Consider the following 17273-nt stretch of genomic DNA (forward strand, 5'->3'; position numbering starts at 1 on the left):
GGGAGTAAAACGCTCATATCTTCAAATTGGTAAACTTCATTCATATATTGTGTGCGTGGCGTAAAACTACTCAACGGCGAGCGGTCCTGGCGCGGGAAACATCGCTCGACCTCCTTGCATTCCATTCTTAATTGGTCTAGGGAATATGCCGAAATAGGGTAAACCATTTTAGCTAGCGATTCGCGCAAGTTCCCTTTTACTAATCGTACTATCTCGTATTCGGGTGTTGGATTTTTAAGTCGCGAACGTAAAATACCAACTGCGTGGAAATACTCGTTGATATTTTCTCCCGGCCTTTGCTTCCTCTCTGTCAATTCCCTAAGGATATCAAAATCTGTACGCTGTGATGAAAATTGGCGTAGCAGTCCGAGCTGTAAACTCGGCCAATCGACTCTGCCGTGCGACTTTATATAAAGCCAGTACCACTCGCGTGCTTCGCCGCTCAGTCCTGACGCTTTTTGATGCCCTGCAGAGATAGCTGCTTACGCGCCTTCCTCAGCAATTTGGGGTTGACGAATTGGTGGTGTGTTATTGCGCGTATAGGCTGCTGAATTGGCCATGTGGCGATTGTTGTAGTATCTATGCATGCTGTTATTGTTAACATGTTGTTGTAGCCCTACCTCGGCAGAACGCCCGGACTCGCGTGACTCAATACTCGAATTGTGTCTTTGTCGTTTATTATTTCGATTCCGCGTATAATTATTACCCCCTGACGGCTCGAACGCTGCCTCTGTATTTGGACCTGCCTTAGTTAACTCCGGTAAACTATCGCGAATTTCGGTTATAATCGCTTGCTTCGCCTCAACCATTAATTCTTTTAAAATTAGTGCTAACTCATCCCTAAGCCCACGAGGGTTGATTATAGCAGCACGGTTTGGTTCAATACTATTGGTAGCTGTAGGTTGCGGGAAATTCAGGTTCGATGGTGGAGCTTGTAATGGTTGCGATTGCTCTTTCGGCGCTTTCGAAATAGTACCGGTGCACTTGTTTGGCTCTGATGAAACGTTATTAGTATTCACTTGGCTATTCTTTCCGCCTGCGGCTACAGCAGTGCTACCACCTCTTATTCGTTCAGAGAGATCTATAAAGGTAAAGTCCTGGATGCTGCTTCGCTTGGGGTTTTCCATTTTTGAAAATTTTAACTTTTTGTTTGTTTCTTTCTGGATCGGGTGTTATAGGGTTCGCCGCGTGTCATCCAATTAACGTTTTATTCCTTTATTATTACAAATTTGTTTCGCACAAAAACAAGGTAATTCGATTTCAAAATGTTTTGATCACCATTGTAAAATAGCCATCATTCGATTTCCAAAATCAATTTCAAAATATTTAATTTACAATTATGTTACAAAAAAATCTCAAATTTTAAATTTCATATCTATAGGTTTGGGGTGGTTCAGATGACATTCAGGCCTATCAAAAAAAAATGTTGACGTAAGGATTCATTGGACAAACTCTTGCGTTCCTACGAGGGCGTATGCACTTCAGTATTTCATAAAAAAAATCAATATGTGGATGTGTTTTAAAATTTGTATACATTGTGCAACACCAGCTTTCTGTAGCAAACCGCTTGAGGTCATAATGTATAATTTTCATAATTAAGGAGCAACTTATTAACAAAAAAACTTAATAAGGACTTCCCTTTTTCCTGAAGCTAAAAAAAATTGATTGTATTGTAATGAATCAAAAAGAAAGAGATTTTTGGGAACTTAGAAAAGAAGCGAATAGCCGGCCACCCTAATGCCATCTGCTTCCAATTCCTGTCTCGGTGCAATTAAATTTTTTTGGATCAAACACCTTGCATAAGCCACCTAGACAGGGTGATGGTTGCATCTGGCTAGACCCGTTTAACTCGATGATTGTATACGCCAAAATGTATATATATATTTTAAAGACTGAAATATATTTGTAATTTAAAATGAGTATTTGGTTATTAATGTCGAATTAGAAGTTATATTCGAATTCGCGATTTACTCATTGGTGGGCGCCAATTTCAATCTTAGGCGCTGCTGTCAAATCCTCACGATTTCGCTTTAGTACAATATAAATATTGTACTCTAAATTTCCATTTTGTGGGCGCTATACTGAATATAGCGACCCCTCTTTTTTCTTTTGTTTGGGCGTTATATTAATAATAATTGTCACGTACACCTGTTGGAGGTGAATCCGCCCCTTTGCGCAATCAAGGTGGAATTTCCCCCAGCTAGCTCAGGGCGAGAGGTCGGGGCCCTTAACCCTTGTCCACCTTGATGCGGAGCGGATGTCACAATGACCATTATATTCACTTCAATGCACGCCCCTCGCAGGAGGCCCTCCAAGCCTTGGACCGCTCGATTTTCTGCCCTCAGCAGGTCCCCTTTCCGATGCTCCAAAAGACCCTAACTACTCACCCTTGCGTCATCCTTCCCCACCCCAACCGATTAATTTTAGCACGCCACTATATCCTTTTTTTCAATCTAATATATTATTTATTTAAGTATCTTAACCTATGCAAACTCGAAATAAAAACTTTTGATATCACTTATAATTTGCTTTTAAAACTTTTGGAAACTGAATATGACTGTATGAACATGTGTATTCGTATATTTTCAACAACGTATTTCCACAATACTAACATCTAAAGGTATATGTATTAGGACAAGAATTCTATTATTTATTTGACAAAATAATGTTTTAGTTAAAATCCCATTATCTTTAAACTTATCACACTAAAATCACGATATACATATATATATGAATATGCCAATCGGCACCATGCAGATTGAGCATGTAATTTCATAAACAGATTTAATGAGAATCAAATTATACACAAACTAAGAAAAAGACTTGAATCTTGTCCAGACTGAAGGACATATATATATATATATATATATTTGTGAGTTTCACAAGGATCACCTTGGAATTCTGGAAGAATGTGTATTGTTACAATGTACACAAAAAAAATAGACATAATTAATAAAACAAAATCTTATCACGTACAAATTAAAATCTTGGCAGGAAATCATGTGTACTAAGAAATATATATCCCTGTATTACAAGCAATATGTTTGCAAATCAATTAATAGTTCGTTGACGGCCTTTTTGGTAAAAAAAAACTCGTCCAAACGCTTAAGTGCTCTATTCGAGACAACTATATAACTACTAACACACCTTAGTGCCTACCTAGAAGAGCGCTCTTATAGAAGGGGTCCAGGGGTTACTTACAGGTTTCATAGGCCACTGCACCATACAAAAAACGTAATTTTACTCGAAAGACCCGTTTGGTAGGTTTTTTTTTGTCCTATAGGTGCCATGTAAATTTACTCAGCTGAATTTTGCATAAAATTAAATTTATAAACGCATGCAACATATATACATAAAAAATAACATAAGATGGCCTATTTGGCATGAAACAGCTATGTTCCTCTTATTTCCGCTCCTCGTAGTTATTTTAGTGCACTGCTGTAATTTTGAAGTCGCGTCTCCACTGCTGTAGGAAATTATAATTATAGGAGGCTGCTATAATGCGGCCGGTTCGGTAAAAGAAACTGGTACAAGTGCTCGGTACAATAATCCGGTATAAGAATCCCCTGGCGCTGGTAAGCTTTTTGGTCATCCGTGGTGACCAGATGGCATTAAACTAGATTAATAAAGAAAATAGCATTCAGAGCGGCTTAATTGAGCTGGTGCGGTATTTCACGCCAATTTTGGCGTTCACGCGTTGTTATTACGGTGTTTCTAACACCACAAAAATAGCAAAATTTATTGCACAAAACTAAAATTTACAAAAATAACATGTACTCAATACTAAGAGAATTACCTTCGGTAAAAGTTTAGATGTTAAATGGGGATTTGAATTCAGAAAGGCAAAAAAAAACGGTTAAGTTTCCCCTACAAAATTAGAAATTAGACAGAAAATTTCTGCGACAAAAAAAAGGAGAATTATTTCAAAAAAGAAAATAATTAAACTTTGACGGGAGGGATTAGAACCCGGCAAAATCAATGACCGAAGTCGACAAGAGGGTTGCGTGAACCCCAAAATGGCGCAAAGAAAAAGGAATTTGAACTTACCCAAAAAAATTATTCCACATCCTTTTTGGATTTAATTAGTTCACCGACGGAAACCAAAATGTGTTTTGGGGCCAAAAGCTTTATATATCTTTCTCTACACAATTTTTAAATCCAAATCCTTCGATTTAATTTTACTTTCCGCGCACAGGGAACTACTTCATATCAAACTAAAACTTTACATATGTATTTCGTAAAACAACGGACCGCGCAGCGCAGGCGGATAGGCGCAATGTACTTTATGACTAAATTCTCTTCAACAGTTACCTCCTTTTTATAGGGAGCAACTAATGAGAGACACCGTTTTACTGTGCCGTTCTTTATTGTCATTCCCAGTACTCAACCGCAACCATTTCCACTCTATATTCATCTCTTTCCTCTATTCACAACTCTAATCCATCTGGCAACCCTTGGAAAAGAGCTTTTGCCACTTGCTCTATCGTGAACCTGCCTCGTGTTTGACGTTTCTCATTTGTTTATATTTTTATACGTGCGTGATAAATCTCGATGTGTTGCCTTTTCTTTTTTTTTTTGTGTAATTATTTCTCTTTACAGCCAGTGGTGAAGTGAATTTTGTTGAGAAAACAAACCGCCCATGTTCTATGCCGCCCCTTCGTACCAGATAATATGCGTCTGGACTGCCTGTGGTAACAGCAACGGTGGTTATTTACATTCGCTCACCGCTGTTATGACTCGCCCAAGAAATATATCGACAGGTGTCCAATACGCGCTTTGGACCCAGGATCACGGATCCGAACGCGGAAACCAAAAATTCTATATCTGCCAAGAGATATTTCCGGAAGAAATTAAAAAGAAATTTCATATGGTTGTTGTAGTTTGGAGGGTTTTGTTACCCAACACAAAAAAATTGCACACTTATATAAGAGTTTTGCTCAGATTTACGTTTTTATGCCCAATATAATTTTTTTTCTTTTTCAGTTTGGGCCTTAGGAAGATACGGCTTAGGGCCCTTTACTCCCTGCTGCCACAATCGAGCGGGACAAGGTGCTCACAAAGCCCAACGCGGGGAACACCCACACCCTGACAACTCCTTCCGAAATAAGCTTTTTCCCTCCAATTTTGTCTTTGAGCCTGCTTACTATTTCAAGTACGTCAGCTGTAAAAACTTTTTGAAACATAAAAACATTTGTGCCATGTTGCACACCTAGAGAACTATCATAATTAATGGAAATAACCGGGATATGCAGGCTGATTTCCAATATACTGTCAATAAAGTAATCATATAAAGACTGCGCTATTTCAATTTCCTGATTATAAAGTTTGTCGTTTATTATTATTTTTTGAATGCCATTATTTTCTTTAGCCATGCTAATGCAATTCTTTATGCTTTTCCACATGGCCTTGCTGTTACCTTTCTGTTACAATCGATTTTGTGTTCCATATACTTCGGTTTTTTAATCTTAATTAGCTGTTTATATTTACGTTTTATAGCGATATATTCATTCCATTCCCCAGTTGTTATAGCGACTTTGTAAAGATATAGTTTATGCTTGTTCAAATTTGAAAGTTCAAAATCATACCAATTGTTAATAAGCTTAACACTGACTTCTTTGGAGTATGTCAGTGTGGCCATTGCATTTGACAGGGTATTAGGACCGTTGCATTGGTTTATCGAGCTCTGGCTCTGGCTCAAATCTCATTGGAACGATCTGGATCAACGTTATGAGAGTTGGTAGCACTAATATAAAACATCTGTTTTGTTGAAAATAAGAACAAGAAAGGTACACAAAAATGAATGATAGAAAAACGCAAAATTAAATAAAGAGAAAATGGAAAACAATTCTTTGAAGTAAGTTATACCAAATATTTTAAAGGGATTACTATAATTTTTCATTATAAATTTATAGATGATATGTGAAACGTCATCGTCCGTCGGCAAACATCAGCGGCAGGTCGGAGGAACTGCTAAATTCTTCTGTGAATACAGTAGACTCCTCTGAAAATGAAGAGGAGTGAGAAAAAATAACAAATTTTCTAAAAGTTATAGAAAGTTATACTGACCAAGAGTTCAGACGGCATTTTAGACTGAATCGCTCAACGGCACGTCTGTTAATTGGTAAAATTTACATAAAAAAGTTCTTTAATTATTTATACAATATCTTGGTAACTATGCAGAGGCACACCACAGGGTGGGGTGCTTTCACCTCTGCTTTGGTTGATCACCATAAATGAAATCCTAGGAAAACTTAACGCAAGGGGGGTTAAGATCGTGGCGTATGCCGACGACGTGGCGATCTGGTCCTTTCCCCTCCGTAATGAGCGAAATCATGGAAAGGGCCTTGGCTAAACTCAGCAGGTGGGCACAGGGATGGGGCCTTAGGTTAATTCCCGACAAGACGGACCTGCTTCTCTTCACGAGGAAGTACAAGCCACCTGCTTTCAGACTACCATTCTTAAACGGCCAGCAATTAACCCTGTCATCGAGTACCAAGTATCTGGGACTAACAATTGACTGCAAGTTGAATTGGAAAGTATGCATCGAAAAGCTGGTACGGAAGGCCTGCATCGCCTTCTATGCCTGCAAATCAATGTTTGGTAAAAAATGGGGACTCAAGCCAAGCATGGTACTTTGGATGTACGAGGCGTTGGTGCGACCGGTCCTTGCCTATGGTTCCATAGTCTGGTGGGAAGCTCTAAGTAAGAGCTACAATCTCACCAGCCTGCAAAAAGTCCAGCGTACTGCGTGTGTTGGTGCCATAGGGGCCGGACGCACTTGCCCCACAGCTGCTTTACACCCCATTTTGCACCTGCTTCCGATCGACTTGCATATACTTTGTACATCGTCACAAACCGCACTGAGACTCAGGGAGTCTGGGTCTTGGGAGGATACCCAGCAAGGGCATAGTTGTATCGTAAAAAAACATCCGGATGGTACATGTAGTACCGAGACAGATTATTACCCTCGCAAACTGAAGTTTGTGTACGGCTGTAATACCGCCATTCCAAGCAGGGATGAGTGGAAGAGAAACCCGGGCATAAGGGACGACGTCCAAATCTAAACTGACGGCTCCAAGATGGAATCGGGAGTGGGGCCGGAGTCTTCTCTGAGTCCCTAGATTTGTCTGCATCATTCAGACTCCCATCGCACTGCAGCGTGTTTCAAGCAGAAATCCTCGTGATTTGGCAAGTCTGTAAATCACTGGAGAGCTTGAATGTAGCTGGTAAAGTTTGCGTCCTGTCGGATAGCCAAGCAGCGATAGAAGCGCTTTCCTCGCCACACATTAACTCAAAATTAGTGTGGGCTTGTAAGCGACTCATATCCCAGTTATCCTCCAATCTAGAACTACGCGTTATCTGGGTCCCGGGTCATAGGGAGATTGAGGGTAACGAGAAAGCCGACGAGCTAGCACGCAGGGGCTCATCGGGGATGAACGAGGAAATAATCAGTGTCGAAATAGGTATACCCTTAGCTGTAGCCAAGGGGAATATCCAAAGCTTCTACTTGAAGAAAGCACAAACAAAGTGGAATAACATCCCCACCTGTGCAATATTTATTTTTTATTTTTTTATATTTTTTTCTCGGACGTTGTGGCAGCGCACTGCCCTCAAGTGGCAATATCAAAATCTATTTGGCCAAAATATGATGGAAATAGGACGACAAGTCTTCTGAACAAATCAAGGACTAACACACGCAAACTGATAGCAGTCTGCGTCGGTCATTGGGCAGTAGGTACGCATGCGGAAAAGATGGGCATTCCGTATAACGAATACTGCAGAAGCTGCAAAGATCCAAATGCCAGGGAGACAGTAGAACACTTTATGTGTAAATGCCCGGCTCTAGCTAGAGCCCGGCTCAGGTTCCTTGGAACCCCGTTTCTAGAGGGTTATCTGCGATAGCAATCCCGAATATTCTTAATTTTATCAACAACTCTGGCTGGTTGTAATACATTGACCGTAACATTCCGTAGGTTTTTAGACGAGTTACATGGCATCAAAACGGCTTTAAATAGCTACTTGGGCGACCAGGGTCGCAGCCATTTTACCTACCTATACAATATCTTCTTTTTTTTTATAGATCGCTATAATACAAGCTCTTTTTATACACACAAGGGGCATGATGGTTTGGCTAAGGTTGGTGCATCCAAAGAAATATATATACTACTATGGTATATGGAAAACGCGAATACTTTTCGTGAGAATGCAAATCTTTTCAATATGTCCAAATCATCCGCATGGAGAGTATTAAGGAGAGTGGTCGAGTGGTTGTTGTCGATTGACCATGAATTATTCATTGGTCTTCTGCTTCCAAGTTATAAGATAATATGCGAAAATTTAAAGCTATGAAGAATATACCGAATGTTGTGGGATGCATTGATTGCTCTCATATTAAAATCAAAGCTCCAGTTTCAAATAAAGAGGCTTATTTCAACTGAAAGCACTTTTATAGTCTGCAGTTCCAAGCCGTTGTGGATGTGGATAAAATGTTTATAGATGTATTCGCCGGGGAACCAGGCTCGTTACACGACAGTCGAATTTTGAGACGCTCCAATTTATATGAAAGAGCGACGGGTAATATGGAATCGGCCTTTCATTTTAACTCGTTTTTGCTTGGGTACTCAGCGTATGGAAATTCCCAATGGTTAATAAGTCCCTTTCGTGATAATTGATTTTTGACACCGGCACAGAGGCACTTTAATTTTATACATTCTTCAACAAGAATTGTTGTTGAAAATGCATACGGACTGCTCAAAACAAGATTCCGACGATTACTTCACTTCAACGAAATTGTAGACTCAAGTTCAGTAGTCAAAATAATTATATGCGGATATATTCTTCACAACATTTGCTGTTTAGAGCACGACAGTATTGAAGATGAATCGTGGATAGAAGAAGAGGTTGTGAATATTGGGCGTTCTCAAGACTATGATAATTCATTTGGAAATCGTCGTGACCTAATTTTTCAAGGCTTATAAATTCAAATGTTATCCATTTACCATAGCATTTCTCTTGCTTCAAATATAAACCATATATAAGAAAATAATGGGAATAGAGATTTGTATGGTATAATAAATAAATCGTTTGCTTTTATTTAAATAATTCAAGGCAACAAAAGCTTTTGACAGTGGCGCAAAGTTTGCAATAAAAATATTACATATTTACAATGTTCAAAATTAAAATATCGCAGACTTCACTTTTCTTAAAACTATTATACACATAAAATAACTCTGATTAAAAATTTCTTAAAACCATTCTATTTACACAAGACAACAAAAACGAGACTTCAATTATTCTTATAAGTACCTCTAATATATACAGATAAAATATCACATATTTACATTCTAACTAGTTAAAAAAAAAAACACTTCAATTATTCTTATAAATACTTTCACCATATATAGATAAAATATCACATATTTGCATGTTAACTAAGAAATTAATTTCTCTATAAAAACAAAATACATTAACCATAAACACGGTCACATCTTTCTCGAATCCATGAACGCTTTCAACATGGCCATTTTATTTCATGGCGTTTCTGCTTAAGCTGCAGCGCCTGTTCCATTTTCTCCAGCTTCTAGAAGTTTCAGTTTTTTATCAGCAACTTCCTGTCTATGCTGCAACTTTATGGCCAACATTTTTTGCTTAAAATTGGGTCGATGTCTACTACCATTTGTTTGCTGCAAACTCGAAGAAGCTACGCTTGTAGTGCTTGGCGTAGTCTGCGAATTGTTTGGTGTTGGCTGCGAACTGCTGGAATCAGAATTTGAGCTTTGTGAAAAGCTAAGTTTTTGGTGCTCGTCGGCGTGTGTTTCTTTAGGGCTCAAAGGTTTTCCAAACAAATTAATTGAGTGCTTGTTGGAAATTACAGGACTATCTCCAAATATCTCGTCCAGAAGATCCGAATATGGCGCATTGCAAGGTGTATCGCCGGTTCTTCTTTTGTTGTCGATGCTCTGCTTATACGTCCTCACCAGATTTTTAAATTTGGATACGAGCATGTCGACAGTAGTTGGATTGGCTCTGTAAAGATAGTACAAAGTAAAATGTTTTGATCAAATTGAACCATATTTTAATCTTACCAATACACCTTGACTCTCCAAATCTAGCAGCACATTCTGCATTCCAAATTTCCTCTTGCGTGCATGGAGAAATTCATCTTTTCTCCTATATATGCACTTAGGAACGCTCTAGTCTCTTCCATGGTCCACATTCTCTTTTCTCTAAAAGAGAAATTTATTTTAGTAACACTTAAATAGTTTCGTACGTAAACAAACAATTTTTCTTACATTTTCTTTAAGTTATTTAGTTTTTCGTGTTTTTGCTTTTAAATATGGCGAACTCTTTTATGAATACACGTACATATAATTATTTCAGTGCTACCAACTCAAAAGTGGTTAGCTGTCAAAAAATCTGCCACAGAAAACGAAACGAACAGAACCGCCATACGGATCAGAAGTTGAACCAGATAAATATCAGGATCACAACGTTGTTGTTGCATTTGCATTTTAAATTTCTGTCCGTATCTGGCTCACGCTTCAATGGAAAGTAACTATTATGTAGGTAGCAAGTAGCTTTATTTTCGATACTCAAGTTTTCAAAGTCAGTGAAGTTTAACTGTCGTAATTGGTTAATAAGACTGTCACATGTATAATTTTTCCAAGAAATTACGGTTTTCCTAGTTCTCATTTGAAGTAATTTATCTAACTTGATTTTAAATTGAATAGTTTTTTGATCTGAAATCTGATATTCTTCTAGGTTTGCACATGATATTGAGCTATTATCTGTAAATAATAAGTATCAATGTTTCGGTGTTATCGTCCTTTCGCGTGTAAAAATTTTATTTTTGTTCCAGGGTTGAGTCATTTTGAAATAAAACAAATCAAAATAAAAATAAAAAATTATTCATCACTTTAAATTTTTTGATTGACGAATAAAAAGTTTTTTTTTATTCAAGCATTTTTGAATAATGAATAACATTTTACCGTTATTCAAAATATCCTGAGTGATGATAATCGGTAATTCTTATTTTTGTAATTTTTGAGTAAAGAGTTGAGTTATTATTCCTTATTTAAAAAATATGGAATAACAATAAAATTTCAATTTTTATTCAGTTATTCAAAAATAAAAAAATAACCCTTCCAGAAGCTCTTAAAATATACCCATATGCGTAAAAAGTTCGCTTGTAGTTCTGATGCTACTTAGGATAATATTTAGATGATTTTGGGGAATATTCCCGGGGTCTTTCGGGGTTCATTTTGAGATCATTTCAGGACTCCCTCGGGGTTTTCCCGTGGTCTTTTGTAGGTCTTTTCGGGGTCATTTCGGGATGGTTTTGGGGAATGCCTCGGGGTTCCCTCACTACGGTAGTCACCTTGTCGTTGGTGTGAGGGCTTAGCCGAACTCCATAGCGCCCGACTATGAGGCGGAGCTGTTTAGGACTGACATCTACGCCGTTTCGCCTCATACGAGGGCGGCGGGATGTCGGTGACCAAGAACTGCCAACCCCCTAATCCAGGGTGTTATGCGGACCGTGCCTATTGGACGATTTGCAGCCAGGGGATAAATTCGGCTGTATTCGAACGGAGCCTTCCCGATACCGGGCCACCTCGGGAAGTATTAATGGCCTTACCACAGTAAGGGGCGCTGCTGTGGCTTACGGTTCTTTCCCCGTATATAATACTGGACCGCTGAGCCCGCCTTGTCGGGCAGGTGGTCGTACGACCAAGATGAACGACTCATTACCTGACTGTAATAAGGACGATGTAAAGAGGAGGACTGAGTCGTAATCCAAGGACGATAAATACGAATTAAGCGATGCGTCGGACTCGGGGAGCGAGAGTAGTGCTGATTCAATGAACTCCGTGTTGGAGAAGCACACAAATGAAAACGGAGTAGAAGAGTGGAGAAGGGTACGGAGCAGAGGAAGTAAAAGAGCTCTCTCGCAGTACTGTGCAGCACTAAGAATTGTACAATGCTTGGGAGTAGTGGTCGACCCAACAGAAGTGGAGATCGAGCGCTTGGAATGGGCCCATGAAGCGGTAGAAGTAGGTCGAAGGCAGTTCAAAAGGTTTGCTGCGAGAAACCCTCGGTTCTGCAACCGGTACGAGGAGGAAGAAGCGTCGAATGGCAGAATGAAGAGGCAACGTTCGGCGGAAGGCGACAAGCCTGCTTTCAAGAGGCAGAAAGGACCCAGTCCTAGAGCCGCGAGGCAGGGAAGTCGCATAGACAAGACAAGTAGGCCCAAAGCTGTAAGACAGATGGGCTCCAATAGCGAGGTAGCAACTACCTCGAAAGCTGCGAGTCAGAGGGAAGTTCCAATTAAGGAAGTAGGAGATAAGCCAAAGGGAGATAACGCTAAGACTCAGGCTTTCTCGGAGGCGCTAAAGGGAGTTAACGCTAAGACTCCGGCTTTCTCGGAGGTGCCAAAGGGAGATAACACTAAGACTCCTGCTTTTCCTGAGAAGATGAGTGATGTGGCAAAGCAGTCACTGACTGTGGCGCTGGTTGATCGTAGCAGTCCTTTCGGACAAATGACTACTGAAAGGTGGAGATCTGTGGAAAGGGAGCTTATTAGCTTAATGCTTAAGATGATGCGGGAACAACCAAGTAAGCCCCTTCCAACCTTTGATTCGGGGGATGGTATAATGGTGTGAAGATGATAGCGTGCGACAACATCGCCAGCTTGCGGTGGCTGGAGGAAGTGGTTCCAAACCTCCAAAGGCAAGGCACGAATGCGCGGTTTGAGGTGGTAGATAAAGCGCAAATACCCACGGTACCAAAAGTTAAGGTATGGATACCATGCGTGATGAAGTCGGAGGATACACTGCGACTTCTGCAGAATCAGAATCCGAACATACCGACACAGGATTGGAAGGTACTTACTGTATCTCGGCCTACCGAGGATGGTCAGTTCTATATCTTTCAAATAAACAAGCAGGCGGAGGATATTTTGTACACGCAGCTTGGTAAAATGTCCTTTGGCACTGGCAAAATTTACATGCGACTCAGGAAAAGAAGCCCCGAGGATAAAAACCCTAACACGCTAGAGGTGGGCGAAGTCGAAAAGGACCTGAAAAGCCTAAGGGAAAAAAGACAGGTGGAGGTCCCCGACGTCACCACGAACGTGCTAGAAGAGGACCAACCGCTAAATGGTGCTGTGCCTCGCACAGAGGAACACCCTGCACAACAGTCACGAGAGGCTGAAGGGGGCCTCGAATACTCTAAACCAAAAGGGCAAGGGAGGACGACGACGTCAAGACGAAGGTGCTCGATGGGGACAAACAGCCCAATGGTGCTGCGAGTCCTACAGATAAACCTCCAACACAGTAAAGTGGCGTCGAGCGAACTCCTCCTAACCCTTGAGGAGGGTTCGTTTGACGTGGCGCTGATCCAGGAGCCGTGGCTCTCATCGGGAGGAAAGGTTTCTGGACTTAGCGCGCGCGGGTTTGGCGTTTACTACGCGCAAACGGAAGGACGGGTGCGAGCTGTAGTAATGGTAAGGAAACAGCTGCATTCATATATGCTGCCTAATTACATCACTGAGGATCTCGTAGCGGTGGCCCTTGAGCAAAAGAATAAGCAGGCATTTATCCTGGCGTCCTGCTACATGGCCCATGCGGCGGAGGTCCCACCGATGGAGTGCAAAAGGCTAGTACAGGAGGAAGGGCGCAAAGGGCGGTTGGTCATAGGCGCAGATTCAAATGCGCAGCACAATGCGTGGGGAAGAGCAGATACGAACGAGAGAGGCGAATCTCTGTTTTGTTACATCCTGCAAACCAATTTGCAGATAGCCAACAGGGGAAATGTCCCTACATACATTGGTCCAACATCCAGAAATGTTCTGGATATTACATTGAGCTCCGAGCGTGATATATCAAGGTATGATTGGATGGTTCTTGATAGACCATCCTTCTCCGACCATGCGTATATCAGCTTCACATCCGAGAAGGGAGGAACCTTTAGAAACCCCAGGTCATCGAACTGGTTAATTCCAGAAACATGTAGAAACAAAACTGGGACAACCCAAAGAAGTTGCTAATGTAGAGGAACTGGAGGAGTCGAATGAATTCCTAACAAGGACGCTTATGACTGCGTATAACAAAGCTTGCCCTCTAAGAAGATTCAGAGGAAAAGCAAAGCCGCCATGGTGGAGCAATGAGCTGAGTCTTCTAAGAAGACAGGTAAAAGAAATGTTTAAGCTCGCAAAGACCGCGGAAAGCGAAACGTGTCGGGACGAGTACAGGGATCTACTGAGGATCTACAAGCGCGAAATTACCAGGGCGAAGACAAACTCATGGAAAAGTTTCTGTACGGACATAGAGTGCTCCAGCGAAATAGCACGGTAGAAAAAAGTCCTAGCAAAGGGAAACATAGTCCAGGGACTAATAAAGAAAGAGAATGGGGAATGGTCACGTAATAGTGAGGAATCCCTTGAGGTGCTTCTCGATACACATTTCCCATCGGGAGACGGTTTAGAGGAGCTAGCAGACATCACTCACACTTCGATCACGGAGCTAGTAGTGCCGGGCTTGGTGACCGATACCAAGATCGAGTGGGCAGTGAAGACGTTTTCTAAGTTTAAATCGCCGGGCCCAGATGGTATATTCCCGGCCATGCTACAAATCTCAAGTAGGACGGTCGTGGAATGGCTTAAAATAATATTCGATGGGCGACTGAATCATGTACCGCACTCTTGGAGAACTGCCCGTGTAGCTTTTCTACCAAAGGCGGGGAAGATCGGTCACATGTATTCCAAAGACTATAGACCCATTAGCTTAACATCATTTCTGCTCAAAACCTTTGAGAGGCTGATAGATGTGTACATAAAGTCCAACGTTAATGAAAAGCTGCTCTCCACAACACAGCATGCGTACACCAAAGGCAAGTCGGTAGACACCGCATTTCATAGGGTGGTAATAAGCATAGAGAAATCCCTGGAATACAAGGAGTATGCTCTAGGAGTCTTCTTGGACATTGCCGGGGCTTTCAAAAATGTTGCAAAATGGGCGATTATGGATGGTCTTAATTACATTAATTACACTAAAGTACATCCTGCCTTAATCAGATGGATCGGCTGCATGTTAAATTGCAGAAAGATTACATCACAATGGGGATTGTACGAGGCCACGAAATCAGTGGACAGGGGCACGCCGCAGGGAGGGGTGCTATCACCTCTGCTGTGGACGCTGGTCATCAACCAACTGTTCAGGCAATTCGATGAGGGACCCGTAAAACTTAAGGCTTACGCAGATGACGTTGCAATTGTCATAAGTGGAAAGTGCCTTCCAACGATTAGTTCTTTGATGGATCGGGCGCTTCGCGATATTCATACCTGGGCATCTAATGTCGGGTTGAAAGTCAATGCGGAGAAGACGGATATGGTCTTGTTTACAAAGAGGTACAAGGTCCCAAATTGGACCAGGCCTAAGTTAGGAGGGGTGACCTTACAGGAAAAACCTTGCACAAAATATTTAGGAATCATCCTAGACAGTAAGCTGTCATGGAAGCTCAACGTGGAGAAGAGGGTCAAGAAGGCCTCAACGGCACTCTATGCATGTAAAAGAATGCTGGGGTGTACGTGGGGCCTATCGCCCACTCTCTCTCATTGGGTTTTTACAGCGATTGTAAGCCCTATTCTATACTATGGAGTTCTTGTTTGGTGGAAAGCCACACAAAAAACAACATACCTCAAAAAATTAGAGGGGGTATGCAGACTATCGATGCTTAGCATTACGGGAGCCCTGAAAACAACCCCGACGGCTGCACTGTATGCCATTTTGCCCATTTTGCTCATCCCACCTGTAGACCTGGTAGCAAATAACAAAGCGTTAACGACCGCAACCAGGCTCGGTGCTTCGGGGCAGCTTGAACACCGACCATATGGCCATAGTAGTATAGCGTCATCAATCACAAGACGAACAGACTACATGATTCCCTATCTGCGCTTCGAGGGAGATCTTAAGGTCACAATAGAGGTGGACGGTTGGCGCAAGGGTGCGCAAATGGCGGATGAGGCGATACATGTGTACACCGATGGTTCCAAAGTAGTGGAAGGAGTAGGGTCTGCGGCATACTGCGCTGATCCGGAAATAAGCAGATCCCACACGCTGCCGGATTACTGTAGCGTTTTCCAAGCGGAAATATTAGCCGTAACCAAAGCAGTAGAAACCCTGGAAGAGAATAGCTTAAGCTGCAACCGTGTTAACTTTTATATTGACAGTCAAGCAGCAATTAAGGCAATAATCTCGCATAGCACAGCATCTAAATGCGTGTTAGAGTGTAAGCAGGCTCTGGAGAGAATCGGGACAGAGAGAAGCATACATCTATATTGGGTCCCAGGGCATATGGGAATAGATGGGAATGAAAAAGCGGACGAACTTGCTAAAAAGGGCGCATCCCTTGAAGCTTGCTCCGTAGATGTCCCAATTAGATTGGGCGAGATTAAGCGAAGGCGAGAGGTGCACATGATCGACCAAGCGGGAAAGGCGTGGGTTCAAGCGCGGGGCTGTAAAGTGTCGAAGATTATGTGTAGGTCTTACAACCTTAGACTAACACACTTGCTCCTATCATTAAAAAGAGAGGACTGTAGACTCATGACGGGTATTCTGACTGGACACTGCCTTCTGGCGTCACATGCCTTTAAACTAGGCTTGGTCAGTGATAGCAGATGTAGGAAGTGCGGGTTGGAGGAGGAAACGATCGAGCACGTTCTGTGCTCGTGCTCTGCACTTGCCAGGCTAAGACTCTAGCTATTAGGACTGATACAGCTGTCAGATTTAGAAGCAGCAAGTGGCTTAAGTCCTAGGAAGCTTTTAGTATTTGCCAAGAGGACGGAGTTATTTTATAACATAGGTCCTAGTTTTTGATAGGGTTTTTCAGTTTGGTCGTTAAAACAAACTTCTGGTAACACTACGGACTCAATCAGTCTATGTGTGGTCCTCATGGACCGGCCAGTTCAACCTACCTACCTACCCTCGGGGTTCTCCCGGATCTTTTGGGGGTCGCTCAGGGATGGTTTTGGGGACTCCCTCGGGGTCCTCCCGGGGTCATTTGGTGGATTTGGAGACTCCAATGGGGTCATTTGGGGGTCATTCCGGGATCTTTTTGAGGACTCCATCGGGGTTATTTGAGGGTTATTCCGGGATGGTTGTCGGGACTCCATCGGGGGGATTTTTTTGGGGACTCACTCTGGGTCCTCCCGCGGTCATTTGGAGGTCGTTCCGGGATCTTTTTGGCGACTCCATCGGATTCCTCCCGTGGTCGTTCCG

Source organism: Eurosta solidaginis, chromosome 4 (assembly GCF_040869045.1).
Source record: "Eurosta solidaginis isolate ZX-2024a chromosome 4, ASM4086904v1, whole genome shotgun sequence".
Lineage (NCBI taxonomy): Eukaryota > Metazoa > Arthropoda > Insecta > Diptera > Tephritidae > Eurosta > Eurosta solidaginis.